Source organism: Molothrus ater, chromosome 25 (assembly GCF_012460135.2).
Source record: "Molothrus ater isolate BHLD 08-10-18 breed brown headed cowbird chromosome 25, BPBGC_Mater_1.1, whole genome shotgun sequence".
Taxonomy (NCBI): Eukaryota; Metazoa; Chordata; class Aves; order Passeriformes; family Icteridae; genus Molothrus; species Molothrus ater.
In genome coordinates, this window is record NC_050502.2 from 2,644,940 (window position 1) to 2,666,605 (window position 21,666).

Below are 21,666 nucleotides of genomic sequence, written 5' to 3' on the forward strand. Positions count from 1 at the left end.
CAGAAGGAAATCCGCTTTCCTCTTGCCCTGCTCCCCGGGACAGCAGGGCTGAGCCTGCCCACACAGGCATTTGGGGGCCTGGCTTCATGCTGAATTTGGGGGTTTAGGCAAGGGCAGGGTTTGGTGTGGTACACAGGGGAGTGCACAGAAGCATTCAAGGGAGACTTTCTCAGCATTTCCACTCCATTTCTGGGCTTGGCATAAAGGGGACTCTGGCACTGAGGTGACCCTGGCAGAGATATTCTGCCAGCTTCTTACACCCTTGTGGCCATTTTTTCTGGGAGGAGGAGAAGGCATTACCCATCAGCCGTGCTGCCTGGGGTGAAATGGTGGCATTTGTGGTGTTTGTGAGGCCTGGCTTCTTTATCAACCTCACCTGCTGGGTTCCCTCCATCCCAGGGCCTGTTTCCAGCAGGGACAGGGAGGTGTTTGCTGCTGGTTGAGCAAGAGGAGCTTCCTTTGCTTCAGCTCCTGAATCTCCCATGAATGCAGTGGGTCAGAAGGGTTGTGGTGAGCCCCTACACCCTGCTGGGTATTTGGGGTTATGCTGCTGGCAGTTGCATCCAGCTTCCAAGTATTCCCTCAGAGTGCTTGGGGCGAAAGTGCTCTCATCCCACTGTGTCTTGAGATGGTCTGGGGAGGTCTCACCTTTCTTGATCTTGTTTCCTGGCTGCTTTTTGCTGAAAGGAAGTGCCCATTCCTGCCTGCCACTGTGGTCAGGGGTGATGTGGCTGCCCCAGTGCCAGGTGCTGTGGGATCCTGGCTGGTGAGTCAGGCTGGTGTCCCACAGATCCATGGTGTAAGCTCAGCCTGGCTGGTCACCCTCCTCCTGGGCAAAGCTGCCCTTTCCTTTGTGCCAGGATCCATTGGAGCAATTAAACATTACCTGGGCTGGTTTCCTAGCCCTTGATGGGATTTATTTGGGTTAGTGAACCCTGTATTCTCCTCTGGCTGGTATGCACATTATAAACCTGTTTATAGCAAGGACTATCCAGGGCAGAGGGAAGCCCAACCTGCAACCCTTGATCTGATTCAGGGTGAGGAAGCAGGTCAGGCTTTGTGTAAGAGTTGTGCTGAAAATTTGTGTCAGGAAAGCACCTGCTGACAGCCAGCACACATGGTCTCAGCTGCTTGGCCAACTCAGTCTGCCCCACATCCTCATCTCGTGGCTTCCCTTTCACACCCAGGATTTTGGTCAGTCAGGAACAGTGATCGCCCCTCAAGAGGTCCCAGTTCACCAGCCAAGCTCACTTCAGGGCAATAAAAAGACTCAGTTTTTAAAAAGTCAAACCAAGTTTATTTTCACGAGGGAATATCTCCAGTAATATTTTATTCATGGCTTCCAGCTCACACAGTTCCACTGTTTGAGATTCTCTGAGTTAATATCAGTGCCATGGAGGGGGACTGAAGAGATTCCATCTGGGACACGTGGGATTAGCTCTTTTCCAGGGGACACCTCTCCAGATGAAGTGGATATGCTGCCCTGTTCCCATCCTTGTGCTGCTATTTTGGTACCTTCCAGGCAATCTGTGGGCAGGAGCCCTGCCCCTGAGCAAGCAGCTGGAGGATAATAATGCAGCTCAGAGGACCAAGCTGTAGTTTTTTGCACAGCAAGTCGCCAGGACTGCTGAAAAGCCAGATTTATGGAGAGAGGGCTGCATTCCTTCTCTGCTCGGAGCTGCAGCATCCCCACCCAGCAGCTGCGTCCCAGCCCCGCTGCAGCTCCGCCCTGTCCCAGCAGAGGGGCCTGAAATTCTGCTTCATTCTGGGGACTCCCAGCAGCCAGCTCTGGCTCTCCCTGTGCCTCTGCTCAGGGTGAAATTGGAGGGCTCCAATTTCTCTCTGCTCTCTCCCTCCCACTTCATCTGAGAAGGTGTCCTCTGCTTGCCCTCGCTCCCCGGTGGCTCGGGTCTCACAGTCTCCCTGGCAGTGAGATGGTCGTGATAATGGCCTGAAATGTCCTTCCTGGTGCAGCCCTGATCGTGTTACAGCTCCACTCCTGGTCTTGATCCTACTCACTCTGGAAAACGGCAGAGGGATCGTCCCATCTGCTCCTAAGAAACACAAAAATTAACAGTTCCCTGTCCCTTGCCAGGGCCAGAGCTCTGAGGCGTGATGCCTTCTCTCATGTCTGTTGTCAGGGGAGAACCCAGAAGGATTAGAACCTGCTCCTTTTGCCTCAAGTCTCTTCCTTACCTGTCTCCACTTTAGGACAAGATTTTAGTTGGAATCATTGGTTCACCCTATGTAAATACCCAAGAGCCCCAAAATTCCCTGACAGGGTTTGCATGTGAGGGAGTTCAGTTGATAAGGGATTATCAGATCAGAAAGAACCACCCTCTAACTCTGTTCCATGGGACAGGCTGGGAACTCGTCCAAAACAAAATGCACTTTCTGAGCAGGGGCCAAGCAGCCAAATCTGATCAGCTCCCAGGGCTCTGAGTCCACAGGCTGAGCTTGCCCCTGGCTCTGGTTCTGAACTCAAACTTCAGAACTGAGCACAAAAAAATTAAATCATGAGCTCAGATCCGTCCCATTTATACAAAAGTGTCTTCTCCCCTCCAGACCTGAGGACAGACCAGAACAGATCAACACATTTAAACATTTTACAACTTGAATCCATCTCCTGGAAAAAAAAAAAAAACCAAAAAACAAAAACAACAGAATTGAACACTGAGTTGCTGCTGTGCAAACTCATTTCCCTGGTTCTCTGGAATCCTAAAGAGAGGTGGGTTCCCTGGAAGCAGGCGGCTCCATGCACCAGTGCCTGAGGCATGAAGCAATTCCTGGAAGAATGCAATTCTGGATGCTGTAAGAGAAACACCCACTGAGTTGTTTAACAATGCCATGCTGCTTTTTTGGATCCTCCACAAAAGAAGCGATGCCTCAGGAGCTCCTCCGTGGTTTTGCTGCTCTTTAAGGAAGGCAATAGACTGTATAGTTATCACCTGAAATGGGATCAAATCCCTCCCACCAAACTATACAACCTACTACCTCACCTCCACAGAGCAGAACAGACGGGTCACGGGCAGGGATTTGCTTTTCTGGCACCACCTGCCCCACACCTGGTGTAGAAGTGGACGAGCAGAGCTGAAGACCTGACTGTCTCCTTAGGAAAGACAGTAGATTGTATAGTTAGCTCAGAGGGAGGACCAGACTCCACAACTATTCAATCTACTACCTCAGCCTCAAGGACAGCTTGGGACCGTGGCAGCCTAAGGCACTGAGATGATTCTTATCCAGGCACTGAGATGATTCTTTTCCAGTCAGTGAGATGATTTTTATCCAGGCACTGAGATGATTCTTATCCAGGCACTGAGATGATTCTTATCCAGGCACTGAGATGATTTTTATCCAGGCACTGAGATGATTCTTATCCAGACACTGAGATGATTTTTATCCATGCACTGAGATGATCCTTATCCAGACACTGAGATGATCTTTATCCAGGCACTAGGATCAGCCTTATCCAGGCATTGGCTGCTCTGTAGGTCCTGCAAGAAGGAATGAGTGAAAAATCAGAATTCTTGATGGCAGGGGAGAGGACTCATATCCAGCCTTGTCCTGGAGCTCTTTCTCCTTCTTCAGACCTCCTTCAGCCCACTTGGACTGTACCTTGTGCTTGGCAATCACACCAGCTGCAGACTTCATGCACCCAAGGGTGCCCAAAAGCAGCAGCCCTGCCCTTGGAACCTGGGGCTACACACGGAGATAGCAGAGCTCTCGGGAAGCTGCAGCAGCGCCAAGCACACCCAGCCAGGCTGACCTCACCTCCTGAACACACAGCATATCTAGAACAAACCTGCCAGACCAGATAAGAGAATCCATCAATTTAGCTGCTGTGCACTCCAGGGAATTGAGCAGATTAGAAATAACTAAGTACAAGGAAGCTTTTAGGCTGCAAATGTAATGGTATCGAGTACATCAAGGCAGATCTTATTTCCTAAACAAATGAGTGCAACATGCAGCCGTGCTGTCCCTCTAATGCTGCAGCCCAGCCAAGCAGTATTAGCATGGATCTGAGACAGACTGGCTTCCCCCCAAGCCCTTGGCTCACCTTCTGAGGCTTCTTCACTCTCTGTACACCCAAATACAGAGGCGAGGTATTAATCTGGGAGTTTGAAAGGAACGTGTGAGGCTCTTTTGCAAGGAGAAGAAAGAATTCCCCTTGGAGATGAAAGAGGCCCTAACGACGAGGGAGCCACGCCAAGCAGGCTGCATGTGCAGCCCAGCACAGCCCCAAAGGATCACTTCCCATGGGAGCTCAGCAGGAGATGTCCCCAGCCTCCACAAGCATCTGCTGAGTGCTGTGGTGGGAGAGGAGGGGGCTCAGGGAGTTTCCAAAGGGATAAAAGCTGCCTAATGCTTTGTGCTTCCACAGCTACCAGGCAACAGGCAAAATAATCCCAAAGTTTTGGTCAGCTACTGTAGCTGGAATCCTTGGGAGAGTTTAGGATGGCCGCAGGTGCAAGGGTATCTCTGCAGCAGGGTTGGGAAGTGCCCTCTTCCAGAGCTGTCCATGGGCTCTCCTCACTGGCATTCAGCACAGTCCAGGTAATTCTCTTAATTTCCTTTGCCAAACTGGTCCTTGACAGGGAATGACCCACTGTGCTGGCCCAGGCCTGTGCTGGTGTAACAGGGCATGAACAACATCAAAACCCAATGTGGCAGAACTGGACCCTACAGCACTGGAGTGCCCAGCCCATCCCTGGTGCCAAGTGCATCCCAAACAGCCTCCTGATGGGAAATGCTGTTTCTCCTGGTTTTATCAGCATAGAAAGTGATGCACAGGGGTTGCACATCCCTCCTCAACCAGCCAGAGCTGAGGTGAGGTGACTTGGAGCCAGGCTTTGGGGTCCATCAGGTCCGTCACTGCTCAGCTCCTTGGGGACAGAAGGGTTAGTTTAAACCAAAATGTTTCAGCTTCCCAAAAATTAAGCTGCTGCCACATGCACCAAGCAGAAGGGTGGCAAGAAAACCAGCAGATGCTGCACTGGTCAGGGACTGGGAGGGTGGGTAGTCTAGATGAGTCCTGGGTGATGCATAGAGGCAGAGGATGCTTGTCTTCTCCAAGGAGACTTTTAGTAACTCGCCTGGAGGAATAATTTTTCCTGATTCCCAATCTGGTGGTTTATATTACTTTAACCACATAAGCCAGATGTATCAGGCAGGCATTTCAAAGGTCACTCTTGATGCCATTGCAGACAACAGGCATTTGGGCATATCTCAAACTGTTGGTGGAAAATTACATTAAATAACTCTGAGCTCACATAGATGTAATTATACACGGAGAGAGAAAAAAAAAAATCCCTTCTGACTTCTATAAGTAAACCTGAAAACAGAAGACTTAATTATAATAATTGTCTTAATGAGTATAGGTTTTGGGAATACCCAGCTGCTGAGTCTGGAATCCTGATTTTAGCAGGATCTGTGAAGAAAGGAGTCAAACAGGAGGATTTATGGATCGAACAGGGGGATTTTTTTATGCCCAGTAAGGATGACTAAGAGCATCCTACCCTTAGTATCACTGTCACACTTGTTTGTCCTACACAAATTGCAATGACAGGAATTCCCTCTCCTCATGGCCCGAGGTCTAAACCATCAAGACAAAAGACAAGGAAGGAAGGAGATGTGCCCAAATTTGCCTGGATGTGATGCAGCTATGCAAAATTCTGGATTAAACAGCCAACAGGGTCTGTAGGGGTCAGAGACCCACACCCAAAGCTTCTCACTGCCTTCTCAGATTAAACCCAAGATTCTTTGGATCCTTGACTGCCAAGAACCTCTTCAAAAAACATCACTTTCTGTGCACGCCTTAAGGCAGTGGCCCTGTAATTTCCACTTTCCAGATTCATAGAAATCCCTCAAAATTGATAAAATCTGATTTCTGTGAAAACACTTCATCAGTTTCTGCAAGCCACTGCATGAAGGTCCCTGAGCACAGAGTGTGTCGCTACATGGTCCCACTGTCTCTGGGTGCTTGGAGGGGTGAGGAAAACTGGGAGGTAAAGGGTATTTTTTCACAGCAAGATCCTCCAGGCTGCAATAAAAATGGCATTTCCAGTCCAGCTTTCAGACTTGTTTTTGGGATCCAAGTGACCTAAACTGCTCCTCATTTATCAGGGCTCAGGGTGGCTTGCGATGACCCCAGCAGAAAACCCAAGACGCCGTCCCCCAAACTTTGAAACATCTTTGCACCAGAGATTGCTGAGCATGGCCAAATGTCTGCATTTAAAAGCAGCCCACCTCGGAGAGGAGCTGGAAAGGCTCCGAAGCCTTGAGGAGCTGATCTGGTTCATTAAGGAGCACTGAATGAAATGGAGGAGGGGGGAGGAGGAAACCAGAAAACAACAAAGTCTCTGCTTTAAAAGCTGACACCACTTTCAGCCTTTGTGTCGGTGCCGAAACGTGCCAGGGACAGGGAGGGCTTCTCAGTGGGAAATCAGGACCCTGAGTCTCCAAGAGGATTTTCAGCCTCCTGGAGCTGGGGCAGAACCAGCCCGGGCTCCCCGGAACGGCGGCGTTGGCACAAAATGGCCGAGTGTGGCCATTTTGTTCTCTTGGCTTCGTGTCCTCCCAACCTGGCTGGAAAAACAAAAACCCAAACAGACCAAAATAAAATAAAATAGAATAAAAATCAAACCAAAAAGAAGCGAAAAGAAGGGTGGAAGGTTTTCAGTAACTCCCCAATATTGTGGGGACCCACAGCGCCAATTGGAGCTCCTGATCCGGCCGGCAGCGAGGAACCCGCTCACACAAAAAGCAGAAAACAAACCAAAAACCCATCTTGGACACACCCTGTGCCACGGGAAAGCAGTAAAAAATGACATCTGCCAAACTAGCCATGAAGACAAGTTGTTTATAACTTCTCCCAGGCCAGGCAAACCTCTCAGCAAAGCAAGGCCAACCACCTTCGCAAACACCCCATCCTAAAGTCAATATTAAATATCACACTTTGAAACAATTAATCAAAGACACCATGAATAGGGAAAGAGAAATGGAAGTAAAAATATTTACAGTTCAATGCTGCAACAGCCCGTGTCTCTCAGCAATGCTTTTACTCCACACACTTTTAATGACATAGGGAATATTTCACATCAATTTTGTCATCGCATTTATTATTAAGCAATTAGCAGGCATCTTTATAAACAATTGCTCATCACTAAGGGGTTGTCTTGAGTCCTGTCAGATGTTTCTAAACATCTGGATCATTATTAATGAATCTGATATTGTTATCTATAATGCAGGCATCTGTAACTTGTTGTATGACTTATCCTTTATTAACCCTTCCTAAATGCATTATTAAAGGTGGCCATAAAGGTAATACTTTTTCTAAATAATTTCCTAAATTTTTCTAAATATTTTCTAAGTATTTTCCTTCTAAATTTGTATATACCTCACCCTCTCCTGAAGCAAAAAAAAAGTCCCAGAATTTTTGTCATAAAAGATAGCCGCTACTGATATTTCACAGCGTAATTTCATTAAATACTAAAAATAAGAGGAAAAAAAATATCCTTCAGGCTTATTTTTACCTGTTCTGCACTCAATTCTATAGGCTAACTCAAAAATTGAAAGAAAAACCTTTTTTTTTTCTGTAACACTCTATAAAACTGTTCTATTAATACTGCTAACCTTCTCAATGATGAGTTCATAAGCTGCTCATGAAAGGTGTGCAGGTAATGTCCACCTCTAATGTAGATTTGGACCAAAACATTAAATTTGCACGGTGAAGCACCCGCCCAGCGCCCGCCCGTGCAGCCCCAGCTCCGGGACCACCGTGGCCCTGCCATTCTCTCTATTGTCTGTTTGCAAACAAGCCAAGGGGATATGGAGGCAAATCAAATACCTTTCTGTGCAAGGAAAGCCATTTTTCACCTCTTTCTGCTCTCCTTCCCAGCTCCGCTCTGCAAGTGTCTGCTTCTCTCCACATGTCTGGAAAGCCACTCAAGGAACAGCAGGACGATCATTCCGGCACCTTATCAGAGCCTGATCCCCCCCGTGCCACAGGGCAGGGATCTGCTCCTCAGAGTGTCCACAAACAAAGTGACGTGGCTACTAACGCCAAGACATCCAGGCTACTGAAGGAAATGCAGAATCGCTTAAAAAAAAAAAAAATCACTTTTTATTTGGCGCATGTTCTGGTGTTTTTGCCCTGCTTCTGCGCAAAATTTTACGGTAACGCCACCAAGTTGCTCTAAACTTTGAAGGCGTGTTCCTGTTGATGGTGTTTCTGTTGTGTATCACACCTTAACGCGTGCAGGATACACACAGAGTGCAGTAAACAGCTTGTGAGCACAGTACAGCTCCAGCCTTGGGAGAAAAGCAAGGGCTTAAAAAGCCAAGAACAGCTATTGCTTTAAATATTTAAATTAAGATGTTTTTATTCCGGAGATGAAAACTTTCAAGGCAAGAAGGCAATAAACAAAAAAAAATCCCTAAAAAAATATCCTCCGGATTACATCAGCTAAATCCAGGCAGTGCCAGCTCGGTGGAAAGGTCAGATCCCGTGAGCACCAAAAACAAGAGGACACACAACAGGTTAAAACGCTACCGTCCGGCAGTGACCGGCTCTGGTCATACCAAGCCGATGTGTAAAACCATCCGCCCTGTCCAAAAACAAATTAAGACAACAGTGCTCTCTGGTACTTTATAAATCCAGAAGAAAGGAGGGCTGTTTTATTGAATATAGCGAACAAACCTTTCCGTCCGGCTATTCCGTGCAGCCCCGCGGCTCTGCGTGCACCGAGTAGCCCTTACGCTGCTCATACAAAAGCTCAGTTTGGCAATTCCAGGCATTTTCAGAGCTCAACATACGCCAAAACTACCCACTCTCTGCCTCTGCCTTTGGTCTCATTCCAAAATGTCCTTTTTTTTTTCTTTTTTTTTTTTTTCTTTCCCTTTCTCTCTCTTGCTACAGCCGGTGCCACGTAGAGACGGGAGAGTTGGGCTCGGACATGGCCGCAGCCTCCAAAAAAGAGCCAAGTCCCAGCGTCCCGGCTTCCCCCTTCCAGACAGGAAACAAAATGGCCATGGAGCAGCCATTTTGTTTGCTGCGGGATGGGAGGGAGAAGGGAAGGGAGGGGAGACGCAGGCCAGGCGGGAAGGATGAGGGGGGAGAGGGGAGGGCGTCGATTCGGCAGGAACCCAAAAGCTCTGCAGCCATGCCCGGGCGCGTCCTCCTTCCTCCTCCACAGCAGGACTGAGCCGGAGGGATGGACGCAGGGTTGGATTTCCAGCCCTCCCAAGATGGTTGAGCCCGAGTTGTCGGGCCTGACACGGGTGACATTTCCCTCCCTGGGCCAGGCTGGCACCTCCATCCTGCCCGCGGGGTCCAGCCCAGCTGCTGCCGGAGCTCCCGAAGGGAGCCGGGCAGGAGAGCGGAAACCAACGCAGCAACGTCAAACTCCTGAACTTCCCTGGGCAGGAAATGGTGTAAATAACACCCGCAGAGAGGGGGAGAGGAACCCGCCTTGGGGACAGCGCGGCCTCCACAGCCTGGATCCCAACGGCACCCGCAGGAGCAGCAATCCCAGCAGCTGTCCCGGCTTTCCCTGCTCGCTCTCGCTCCCGCCAGGACGAGCCTGCCTCGGAAACAGAGGCTCTCTCCAGCAGCACCTTGTGCCCACAAAAAGCCTCCACAACATTTGTCTTGCTGCCCTTCCACGGAGCAGCACCACAGCTGCCCATCCCATGGCTTGAGGACCCGGAGACGCCTCTCACTGGACCCTCTTTCCCAAAAGCACAGGGCTGAAGTCCCAGTTACATCCAAAGAGACGCCCAGATGAATCCACCCTCCACCATGGGCGTTATGTTCCTCCAAATCCTCACCAAAACCAATGACAGGTTTTTAGAGCAAGGCAAACACCTCACAAACCTGTCTGGGAATACCCAGCATGGGAAGACCTTTAGGAAGACACAAATCAAACAGCCCCTGGGCTGTCTGCTTGTGTAGATGGGACAAGCTGTGAAAATCAGAAATATTCCAAGATTTAGGACTGGTAGGATCTCCCCATTAGAAGTCCTATCCCTTAAGGATGCAGGGAACTGGAAATGCCAAACCCAGCACAGCTGTGAAGCTGTTAAAGGATCTGTAGGAAAATCCTGTAAGAAGGTTGTCAATAGGATGAGGCACTTTGTGCCATATTTACATGGGATAAATTTAAGCACAGGAGGCTGGACCTGCTCAGATTTCTCAAGCCAGTGGGGAGGGTAATTTCTCTGCAGAGTAATTCAGAGCAGAAGCATAATGACAACATCTTGAATTATCCTGTGAAAAAAGTTAAATCTTTAGATCTTTTTTAATAACCACTATTCTTCACTGCAATTTCTGGCAGAGTAACCTAAGATCTCCAGGTGAAAATTGTTATGGATTTATTAGTCATTTGTTGTGATTGATTAGGCTTATTAAAATGTCCCTAAAATAAGTATCACCTGTAACAAACTGTAACAAACTCCACTGAGAGCCTGCTCAGGATATCCTGATTTCTGCTATGGGTTTGATGTGGAGCCATGTGACCCCACAGGTGGGTTTGTGCCCTTTGTATTAACCTCAAAGTCTGGGAATTTTGAAGGAATTTGAGAGATCCAAGTCTGGTTTATTTTACTAGGCTTTGAGAAGACAAGGCTTGCTTGAAAGCCTGTGCATGGAGAGAATAGTGTATTTCTTGTGGAATACTCTTCCAGAAAACCAGCAAGACAGGTTGGAGAATGATGATCAAAGGGCTCTAGATGTGCAGAGAACAGATCAAGAATGGCCATGTGCAGCATTTCAGGCTGAAGCTAAGAGTGAAAACCAACTTCAGCTGCTCTGGCACCCAATATTCTCTTCTAGAAACCTCCAACAACCTGAGGAGCTCTGTTTTTACCCTTATTCCAAGTGGAAAGGAACAGAGCAGGATGAGACACATTTACAAGATACATTTGGAGTGTTCTGCCTTTCCCAATAACAGCTCCCCTACATCAGCAGCACCTTCCTGGTGGTCCTGAGGTGGAGAAATATGGAACTGGGGACATGCAAGGGGCTGGGGCTGCTCAGTCTATCAACAGCACACCCAGAGCTGCATGTAGCCCCTCAGCACTAGCTGGTTATTCAACAAATCTTAGTCAAATTAGGGGGGGAAAGATGGAAATACAGAGAATAAGAAATGGGGATTTTTTGGGAGGCTGATGGAGGGGAAAGTGTCTGATGCATCAGCAAGAGAATGAGACCAGGAATGCACAGGTTTTGTGGACCTGGGAGGGAGCTGAGATGGTTTGTGTCAGGAGAGGGAGGTGTGAACATGATTAAAATGCTGGAGCTTCACAAAGGACAAGGGAGGAGTTGCTGAACAGGGATATTTTTGTAGCCTCCAATCTGGGCTGCTGTGGGCTCAGCAAACTGGTGGTGGATTAAGCTCTGGTCATGAAAGGAGTCCCTCCTACAGGACAGGCCACTTGCTTTGGTGCCTTCTGCCTCTGTGACCTCACCAGTCCCTCATTCCAGGCACTCCCTTGACATTCCAGTGTTGAGCAGGGCTGTGGCTGCCTGGGCTGCTGGAAGCCAGCAGACTGATAAGGCACACGTGGCCCCATAATTAAACCCTGTGAGATTCCCCTCCTCAGGGATGGATCCCTGCACGCAGGAGTTGGTTCTCATTCCTCTGCACACACATCCTTGCTGCTGAGAATTGATTTATTTGAGAGCAGGCAAAAAGCACAGAGAGCCTTCAGGTCAGAGCTGGGTGGAGAGAACAAGCTTCTCCTTTCTGTTTGGGATCAGGGCTCATGAGAAAGGGTCTGTGGCGTTGTCAAGGGTCTGGCAAGCCAAAGAACTGTACCCTTGTGCTTCAGCTCAGGGTTTTTCCCAACCACGCTGCAAAGCTGTGTAAATCAGCTGCTCATCATCATGTGTTGGAGGTGAAGGGCTTCCTCAGCATCAAAGTTTCCCCTCTGGCTGTTTGTCTGAATCTCTTCAGGAATTATCCCTCTGGTCTGATCCCATCCCAGCGAGCCTGTACAAACACAGCCCCACTGCCATTCCTGTGTGCTCTCTCCTCCCCACACTGGCCATTTGCTCATGAAATTTAGAGTAGATGAAGATGTGAGTGAAAAGCCAAGGTAGGTGAGAAAAATTTCCTTGAAAATGAGGTGAAGTGGTTTTGGTTTTATTCCTTAGTTGGTGCATTTGGGTGAAGCAAATTGCCTCCTCTGAGTATTTGGACAGATTCAGTTCTTCTCAGGTTTGTCCAGGGGTACCTTCCCTCACTGGGCCTGAGCACTCTCTTGGGAATTTTTAGGACTCCTCCATTTCTGCCTCGAGTAAATTATGTGCATAAGGCAGCAGCAGTCACACAAAATCACTTGGGACAGAAAAACCCGGACTTAACAGCTGCATTGCTAAGCTTCTGCATGCTGTCTTAGTGAGTCACTTTGCCTGTTTCCTCCTTTGGGAGACAGATATTCCCTACCTGGGATGCTGAGAAGGTTATTAGTTAATGTACTAATTAACCAAATGTGCTTTGAACAATAGAATTGCTCGAGGCAGTGGATCTCATGAAGGTCTAAGTCTAACACTGGCTTTAACAAGATTGGGCTCCCAGTTCTTATCAGCTGGGACACCTTGCCCCTGGCTAGGGAGAGAAGAATTGAACTCCTATACATTATTCATACTGTTGGCACTCCAGAAGCACAAAGGACTGAGTCCATCCAAGCTCTTTCCTGCTCCCACCACGGATGAAGATGGAGCTGCCACATCACAGAACAAGCTCTGGGGCTCCAGAAAAACCCCAAGCCACGGTTTTGACAACATTGCTGACCTCTTCAGTACATGCCCAGCAGTCTGTGACCCACATCTCACCCTGCTCTGGAGCTCTGCTCTCACCCAGGGCAGCTTCTCCTCTCTCTTCCAGAAGATGGATGGTTGCAGAGAACTCCCTGAAGTGAGAGATGCCTTCTCTGTCCATCTCACTGACCCATCCCAGGCTGGATTTGGAGCTGCAGCTGCCACAAATCCTGCAAGCCAAAGCAGTTGAGGCTTTGGCCAGTCCTGAGCTCATCCAAAAGCCATTTTCTGCAGCTTCAGGCACCTAATGTGTCTGTTGAGGCAACTGAACAGGGAAGTCAAAACCCATAGTGGAGATTTTAAGCCACTGAAAGGTTCCAATAGAGATGTAACCAATGGAGCTGATGAAGGCTGTTTGCCTTGAATTCATGTTTGGGATGAATACAACAATCCTGCTCAAGCCTGCACTGCCTCAGGGTGCCAAAGTTACCCCTTAAGAGTGGCACTGTCCCCAGGCCTGGGGGCGCTGGAGGAAGAGAAATTGTGACAATTTAGATTACTCAGGGAACTGAGTTTGATTCCCAAATGTGAAACTAAATTCTCCTTCCACACCAGCTCTGCAAGCTCTGAAACCCTGCAGGTTTAGCTGCTTCTTCCCCAGCTGGAACAGAAAACGCCAGGCAATGTCACAGCTATTCCTTGCGTGTCACATTTACACAATGCAAAGACCAAATGGAAAGAAGCTGAAAATCATAATTAGGCAAGCAAGAACCTACAGTCTGAAAAATTCATCCCTCTTTAGTCTAGTCTGAGGCAGGTATTGTATGAGACTCTGAAGAGCTGAGTTTTCAGAGCTGCATTTTCAGAACTGAACTGCTTCTGAAAGCAGGGCCCCTAAAATAAGCAAGATTAGCAAATGTTCCCACCTCCAGCAGTTCTGACGATGACACCAACAGACAGATTTTCATCACCCTTTTGGCTGAGCCCTTCTGGAACTGTGGACACATTTTCTACAGGCAGAATCCTTTCTAAAGCTCCCCCTTTGCAACATAGCAACTGTACAGATTCCAAACTGCAGCCAAGTTTGACCACAGATCCAGCTCTCAGCCCTCTCTGTGGATGCAAAAATGCTTTGGAGAAACAATATCAATATGGCTTTGCTAATTGATGGTCTTGTGCTGGCTTTGACCCATCAGTTGATTGACCATCCTCAAGTGTCATTTCCTAAACCCATTTTTTTCCTGCTTGTTTATCTTCCCCAGCCTTGTGTGCACACAGCCACCACCCAAAAAACCTCTGTCCAGGGACTGGGATTTGTCACTCCTATTTCAGTAGCAGCAGAGCACAGAACAATGCAGGGCCTATGCAAACAAGTACTGCTGTTTTCTTTTGCTTTTCATTTATTCCTTATGGTAAATCAGTGCATTCCAAACCAAACAAAAATCAGAAGATTTAGGACCCAAAGAGCAGCCCAGGGGCTGAGGACAGGTTGCATTTAGAAATGAAGCAACAAGTAGCCCTTGAAAGCAAATGAAATGTTTAACCTGTGCTGCATTCCTGAGATTGTTCCTGCTGTAATGACACTTTGGCAGGAGCTCAGGTGCCCTGAACACCACACATGGGGGAGGACTGGGCTGTGCATGTGAACTCCCCTGGGCAGGGACAACTTTTATCTTCACAGTGGACAGCATTTGGTGTGACAGATCCCCAGGACACTCCAGTGCCCACCAGTAAGAGCCATTTCAGTGGAAGCTGACACTGTTTGGATATACAGGACACCAGGACTGGGAATTGTAACTCTGAGTTTTGTCCCAGCTCTGTCACCAAGCTGGACCTTTCAGAACAGCCCTAAAGGACCATGCACACTTCAGCCACTGCACTACAAAAAGCCCTACTGATCCACACACCATCTCCTCTTTTGATTTCTGTTTCCAGGCCAGTGCATTACCTGACACTTGTACCCACTGCAGGGCTGTCATGGTTTTTGCATAGTTGGGCAAAATAGCCAAGGAAAAGAAGCTGAAATGAGCCCTGGGGATCCTGCACAGCCCTTATCAACTTTCCCAGTGGTCTTGCAGAGCAGGACTGAGAGCTCAGTCCCTCTCCTGACCATGAGGGGCCCTGTATGTCCTGTGCTCAGCATCCCATGGGATGAACAAGGCTTTGAAGCCAGGCAGCCAAACATAATCCACCTTTACCTTCGTGTGGCACAGCTGAGCTGGGATGAGCAGGCAGAGTCTGGAAAGCTGAGCTTATCTGTGTGTCACAGCCATCCCATCCCTTTGAACTGCTCCAAGCCCTTGGGAGCAGCCACTCTCCCTCCTGCCAGAGCAGTGGCTTTTCCTGGATGCCAGGCTCCATCCAAACAAGACACCCAAGGCCAAGGGAGGCTGGCACAAAGGTGAGCTGGCGGGAATTCCTGCACTGGAGGCCCCACTGCCTCCCAAAAAATCAACCTCTGACACCCCCTGCTCCAGAAGGTTGCCCCATCAGGCTCGAAAATGCCCCATGGTGAAAAAAAAGAACAAGGGGAGGAAGAAAAGGGCTGGGTGCTGCTGTTTGGGACCATGGCCGTGCTGGCTGCAGCTCCTCCAGGGCTGCCCCAGCCCAGCAGGGAGAGGAGCAGGCACTGCCCAGGCTCAGAGTGAGCCTTGTTCCCATCCTGCCTGAGTGGCTGTGGCAGACAGGGATGGAAACAGTGCCTGAGAGAGGCATCTGCCTGCAGTGGGGCCATGGCAGGGATGGAAACAGGTGCCCCAGAGGACATCTGCCTGCAGTGGGGCAGACAGGGATGAACACAGTGCCCCAGAGGCATCTGCCTGCAGTGGGGCAGACAGGGATGAACACAGTGCCCCAGAGGCATCTGCCTGCAGTGGGGCAGACAGGGATGAAACAGTGCCCCAGAGGCATCTGCCTGCAGTGGAACCATGGCAGGGATGGAAACAGTGCCCCAGAGGCATCTGCCTGCAGTGGGGCGTGTGTGGCTGATGCACAAGGATGAACAGATGGGTTGATTACACAGGGAGAAATGGACACTAATCGTATCCAGATTCACCAGCTGCAGGATTTCCTCCTGAGCCCTAGAGTACAGGAAGCCCATACCTGCTTGGTTATCCTGTCTGTGCTCATTAGGCCCTCCCCCGCCCTGGGAACCGCAGCTCCGCTGATCCCCCGGGCAGTGAGGGCCGGGACGGCAAAGCTGAGATGCAGATGGGAGCTCCTACCGTGCTCGGGCACGGCTGGCCCAGCCCCGGGGCAGGGCAGCTCCTGGCTGCCGGCTCCAGCACAGCCCGGCCCCATCAGCCCAGCTCTCCCTGCTCTCTGAGTTTGTAGCCAGGCTCTTCTTTTGCTGCTGCCTCTCTCAAGAGCCAGGAGGATTTCGGGCTTAGCAAGGCCAACAGCAAAGACTGTTGGGTTTGACACATCATTCACTGCGTGTCTCCTCATCTCTGCTGAGATGCAGCTGCCCCTAGGGTGGGGTTTGGTGTGTGGCTGTTGGGGACAGGGAGAGAAGGAAGTTTTGTGGATTTAAAGCAGCAGAAGCAATTTCCTACCACACTGTGGGATGACTGGCCAGACTGAATGGAGAGGTGATGTTGGAAACCTCAGCTGTGTTATATCTGGACACTGAAACATGCCAAGTGGATGGGTTTTATCACCTGCTTGGATTTTGTGCAGTGCCACCTTGGAGGAAGGAGCAAAGCCCTTCTTTTATCCATGTCCCTCTGCATTCATCCCAGCTCTCTTCAGAGGCAGCAAAGTCTCCCAACACACAGCAGCTGTGGGGATGGTCCCAGGCATCCTCCCTGTGGGGCTGCTCAGCTCCAGGGGTCTTAGCCCAGCCCTGCTCCCACAAACCGGAGCTCTGGGAGCAGATATGCAGACACTAAAGCCATCAATCACATCGGCATCAGCAGCTGCCCCGACTTTTGGTGGAGTCTCTGTGAGGAGTTTCCTGCTTGGGAACTTGTTGCTCTGAGTTGGGATTTTGAGACCTTCTCTCCTTGCATGCCCAGGGTACCTCCACTACCAGCCTGAGCTCACCTTTCTGTTGTCAAAATTGATGCAAAAGCAAATTAAGCTGCTCCCACCTTGTGCCTGCTCCCCATTCAGATTCACTCTGGCTCATGTGCCAGGATGCCACACGCTGCCCCACAACCTCCCTTTCCCTCATTAGAGCTGATGCCCAGTGCCAGGCAAACCCAGACTGAAGGATGGGAGAACCTGAACTCTTGGAGTTACTCCCTGAAGCTCCCAGGCCTTGCAAAGCTGCTTCAGGTCTTCACACCTGGCAATAAAACATCAGCATGGGCCATCCTGTGAGTCCACACCAGACCTAAGACTGAGATAAAGGTGGCTGTGGCTGCCCTGCAGAGCCCTCCAACTGGGGGGAAGAGGAAGAGGAGGAAGGAGAAAGGAGGAGGAAGCACAATGCTTGTTGTGGTCTTGCAGATGAGGAGAAACCTGCCCAGCCCTGCAGGAGCCAGGGATGCACGGCCACCTCCCTTGGGCAGCAGGATGGTGATGCTGGCAGCAACCACAGAGGGGAAAAGCAGTGCTGGGGGAAAACCCTGGTGTGGGAATGAGCAGGAGAGGTTCAGTGAAGCCACCCCCAGGGTGATATTTGGTTGCCATCACCTCAGCAACACAGCCCCCACCCCTCTGACTGCACAGAGCTCGCCTCATGCAGTGTTGGTTGTGTCTTTGCTGGGCTATTTCTCTCACATTTCCTGTGGCCAGGACTATCTGGAGAGCAGCCTTAGCATGCCAAACCCTGTGTGTCTCGTGGGCTTTCCAGCTGCAGGGCCAGACAGCACAGCTCAGTGCCCATGAGCAGCCCTACAATAACAAACTGGTCACCTCCTGCGTCCTCCCAGACCTCACCTTTCACAGAGCCAATTCTCACCAAAGTTAAACAGTAGCTATGAGCAACTCCAACATAAAAAACCAGTACCACAGAAAAAAGGTAGAGAAAATAGGAGAGGTGGCAGAGAGAGAAAAACACTGCAGGGGAAAAAAATGGTATTGATTCTTCTGAGGCCCAGCTGTGGGGTGGTACAGAGGGTGAGTCTGATCTGGCTGTGCTTGGACACCATGTTCCCCATGGAGCCTGCCAGCATCAGCTCTCCCTTGGATGGGCTTCTACCAGGATCTCATGAAATTTGTACCCCCAAATCCCTTGGAACAATTAGTGGAAAGGCTGAGGGTGGAGCCCACAGAGGTCAAATTAGTCTCATTGCCTTTTACCCCTTGTTCCCCACCAGAAGTGGTTCCTGGAGTGGTGAAGCTGCTTACATGGATGGTCCAGCATGGGGGAACCTTTCCCCCACAGCTCTGGCCTGTGGAGACACAGAGCTCAGCATTTTCTGCAGCTGTAAATCAGGCAGTTCTCACCAATACAAATTTTGCTGTGAGTTGTAGGGGATTAAAAAAAAAAAAAAAGAGGAAAAAGAAAAAAGGAAATCACAATTCAAACTCTGCCTTGGCCAAACTTGGTCCTTTTAAGGAAAGGAAATTACCCAGAGCCACCCTCGAGAAACCTGGGGGCCTGATCCTGCTGTGAGGAATGTCTGTGCAAATCCAGAGTGGCTCTGCTGCCTGCTGGGGGTTACAGCAGCTGAACGAGGCTCCAGCCTCAGAGCAAAGCTCCTGGTCTCCTGCCAGGAGATGGAGCAGAGCTCACACCAGAGCAGCCTGAGAGCAAACTGGGGATTTAGAGGCAATAAACAGCAGAAAGATCTGACTCCCCCTTTCAAGAATTCACCCTTTCTGCTGAGCCATGTTCTGGAAGCACGAGCCCTGTTGTGCAGTGAGCTGTGGAATAAAACAGCTGTGTCCCTTGGCTGGATGGCTCTTCCAGGGGTGCCAGATGTTTTGCTTAGGACACGTCAGAAGAGCCTTGCTTGAGTTCAGACTTTTTTTCCTCTCAGGCTGCTTGTAGGAGCTTCAGTGGGGTTTTGGGTTTTTTTTAATATTTGTTCTCCACCACATTTTCACAGGAAAGCAATAGGGATTGGGAGCAAATTGGGAAAGGTCTGGTTTCACCCCAGCCCCTCTTTGTATAAATAATCTGCAAGGGAAAAGCTGAAATAATGAGGAAAACACTTGTGCTGCCTTTTCACTGGAATTAAGGGTCTGGATGTAACCCACTGTGTCCACGTGCTCTGCTGAAGAGACCATCCTGGCACATTTTGGGGGTCAGACCCCACAAATGCCTGACTGCCCCCAGCTCCCACAATGTGGGGATTTCAGCTGCCAAACCAGCCACGGGGTGTTGTGGAAACAGCACAACAAGCAAGGCCCAGGACAGGAGCCCAGCGTCCCAGCCACCAAACCAGGGTGCATGAGGCCACCGGGTCAGGAAGGTGTGAAATGCCCAGGACACCACCTCTGGGAGGCTGTCACCATCCTGGAGGGAAGGCATTTTTGGGAATGTCCCGAGGGCAGGGCTGCTACAGCCCGTGCAGGCTGCTGGGTTACGGAGGCACAGAAGGGCCGCAGCATTCGGGTGCTTTGTAGCCAGTTTGAAGGTTTTACTGTAGGGCCATGCGTTGCTCACTGAAAAAGGTTTTTTTTTTTTTCAGAGAAAGAAGGAGGAGCAGGGAGGCTGGGCATCAGGGAAGAGGAGGAAAAATTTGGTGAAGGAGGAGGGGTGGCTTCCATGGCTCCGAGCGCCTGCGGAGTGCACGGCAGCCAGGAAGGAGGACCCTGCCCTGCAAACAAGCTGCTTTTGTTGTGTCCCAGCCAGGCCTAAATTAAGTTTGACAGAAAGAGGGCATATTCCCCCACGCTGGGGCAAGCCCTGGGCTCGGGCAGGACTGGGCCACCCTGCGGAGGGAGCCTCGGCCGTGCCAAACCTCGCCCCGGTGCGAGGCGCGAACCTGCACGAGGCCGGAGGAGCCGCAGGGCCCGGGAACATCCCGAGCCTTCACAGGGTTTCCTCCAGCAGAGGCTGGGAGCACCCTGAGCCTTCACGGGGCTTCCTCCAACAGAGGCTGGGAACATCCCGAGCCTTCACGGGGCTTCCTCCACCCTGAGCCTTCGCAGGGCTCCCTCCAGCAGAGGCTGGGAACACCCTGAGCCTTCACAGGGCTTCCTCCAGCAGCACCCGGCCCAGCCCCGAGGCCGCCGTGGCTCCAGGAAAAGCCGCCTCCAGAGTGCCCCGTCCCGCCCCGCTGCCGGGCATCTCCCAGCCCCGTGCCTGCCCGGGCACGCCGTGCCAGCGTGGGGAACCAGCCAGCTTCTAAACAGTTAATGCTGACAAAACCAGGCGGCTTGAGTTCCCTCCTTCCCAGACCGCTCCTGGTGGAACTCACCCCCTTCAAATGAAATGAAATAAAATGATCCTCCTGCTCTGACCTCGCCCCGCTGTCCTCCCCGCTGTCCTCTCGTCCTCCCTGTCCGTGCATCCGCTCTTGCCGTGCCCCCACCCTGCGCTGGCGCTGCCGGGAGTGCCCGTGCCCAGCGTCTCCCACCACGTTTGCTCCGGCTGCCATGTTGAATTGCAAATCCGACATGATTCGACACATTCTCCCCCATCGGTGGTGCCCGCTGGGGAACTAAAGAGGCGCCCGGGCGACGACGCCCAGCTCCGGGTGGCTCTTGGGGACGTCCCGGGTGGTGGGGCGAGGGCAGGGAGAGAAATCACCCTCCAGTTCTGCTCCAAATGCTGCACGTAGGGACCTGCCTATCTGCTATGCTAGACATCCCTCTCTAGGAGACCGATTAAAGTCGGGTGTTTTAGCACCAAGGGCCAGAGGACTCGGCGGGAAGGGATTTTGGGGAGAAGGCAGGTTACAGCAACAACAAAGCAACTGGAGGAACAAAACGTTATTTCAAATCAAAGGCAAAAAAACCCCAACCGCACGGACAAAAAAAAAAAAAGAAAAAAAAAACCAACCAAAATTAAGAGTGAGGTTCGATTTCGTACCAAGGCAGCAAGAGAGACGCACCGTGGAAGAGAGTGGTTTTGTTGTTGAGTAGTGGCTGGATTTAGCTCCGCTTATCCGGACAATCATCGGGGAAGGATCCTTTTCCGAGAAAGGCCAGTTTGAGTGAGACAGCTTTTTTTTTTCCCTTCTCTCTGCTCGCTCTCTCCCCTTTCCTTCTCCTCGCAGCTCAATGCCAAGAAATGGGCGGTGCCTGGATGCCAGGCTCCATCCGAACGAGACACCCAAGGCCAAGGGAGGCTGGCACAAAGGCGAGCTGGCAGGAATTCCTGCACTGGGAGCCGCGCGCCTGCGGGACGAGCCCGTCACCTCCCAAAAAATCAACCTCCGACACCGCCCGCTCCGGAAAGTTGCCCCGTCAGGCTCGAAAACGCCCCATGAGGCTCAAGCACATGGCGAAAAAAAAGGACAAGGGGAGGGAAAAAAACCCCCAAGACCCCTCTTTGCATCGACGCAGGTTAAACAAAAGGCCTGGGGAGGTGGATTATTTTTTTTCCGCCCTCCCCATGCTCTTTTTCCCGCCTTCCCATCCCTCTCCTCCCTCCTCTTGTCCTCCATCGTTGTCTCCCTCGCATGCCGCCCCGGCGTCCAGGCAGAAATGAGCCCTTGGCTCCCTCCTTCCTGGTTTTAGCACGACAGGAGGTGGTGGGTCCTTGAATAGGAACACACACACCCAACGCGAGAGGGACCCGATGGGGGCAGAAAAAAAAGAGGACAAAATATATATATGTACATACAAACAACAACCCACCCGCCATGGAGGACGGTTGGGAGCAGTTGTTGCCCAGGGTGGCAGATTGGGGGTGGTTTGAGTGCCAGGGGGTATTTTTGGCCTTATTTTGTTGCTGCCCAAGCACCTGGGTCGTGCCGATTGTAAAAGGGAGTCACGGCGGGTTGGGAGAGGGAGCGGAGGGGGGGCAGCTGGGGTTGGTAGCGCTGCTGGGGAGATGCCAAAAA

The 21,666-nt window shown here is 50.8% G+C and overlaps 1 long non-coding RNA gene across 1 annotated transcript; it reads right to left on the minus strand.

The window, feature by feature from the left end:
• Positions 1-1,274: 1,274 nt before the first annotated feature.
• Positions 1,275-8,110, minus strand: LOC118696435 (uncharacterized). Its single transcript, XR_004981651.2, has 2 exons — positions 7,847-8,110; positions 1,275-3,494 (listed from the first exon to the last, which is right to left on the minus strand). It is a non-coding gene; the product is annotated as an uncharacterized LOC118696435 (long non-coding RNA).
• Positions 8,111-21,666: the final 13,556 nt, after the last annotated feature.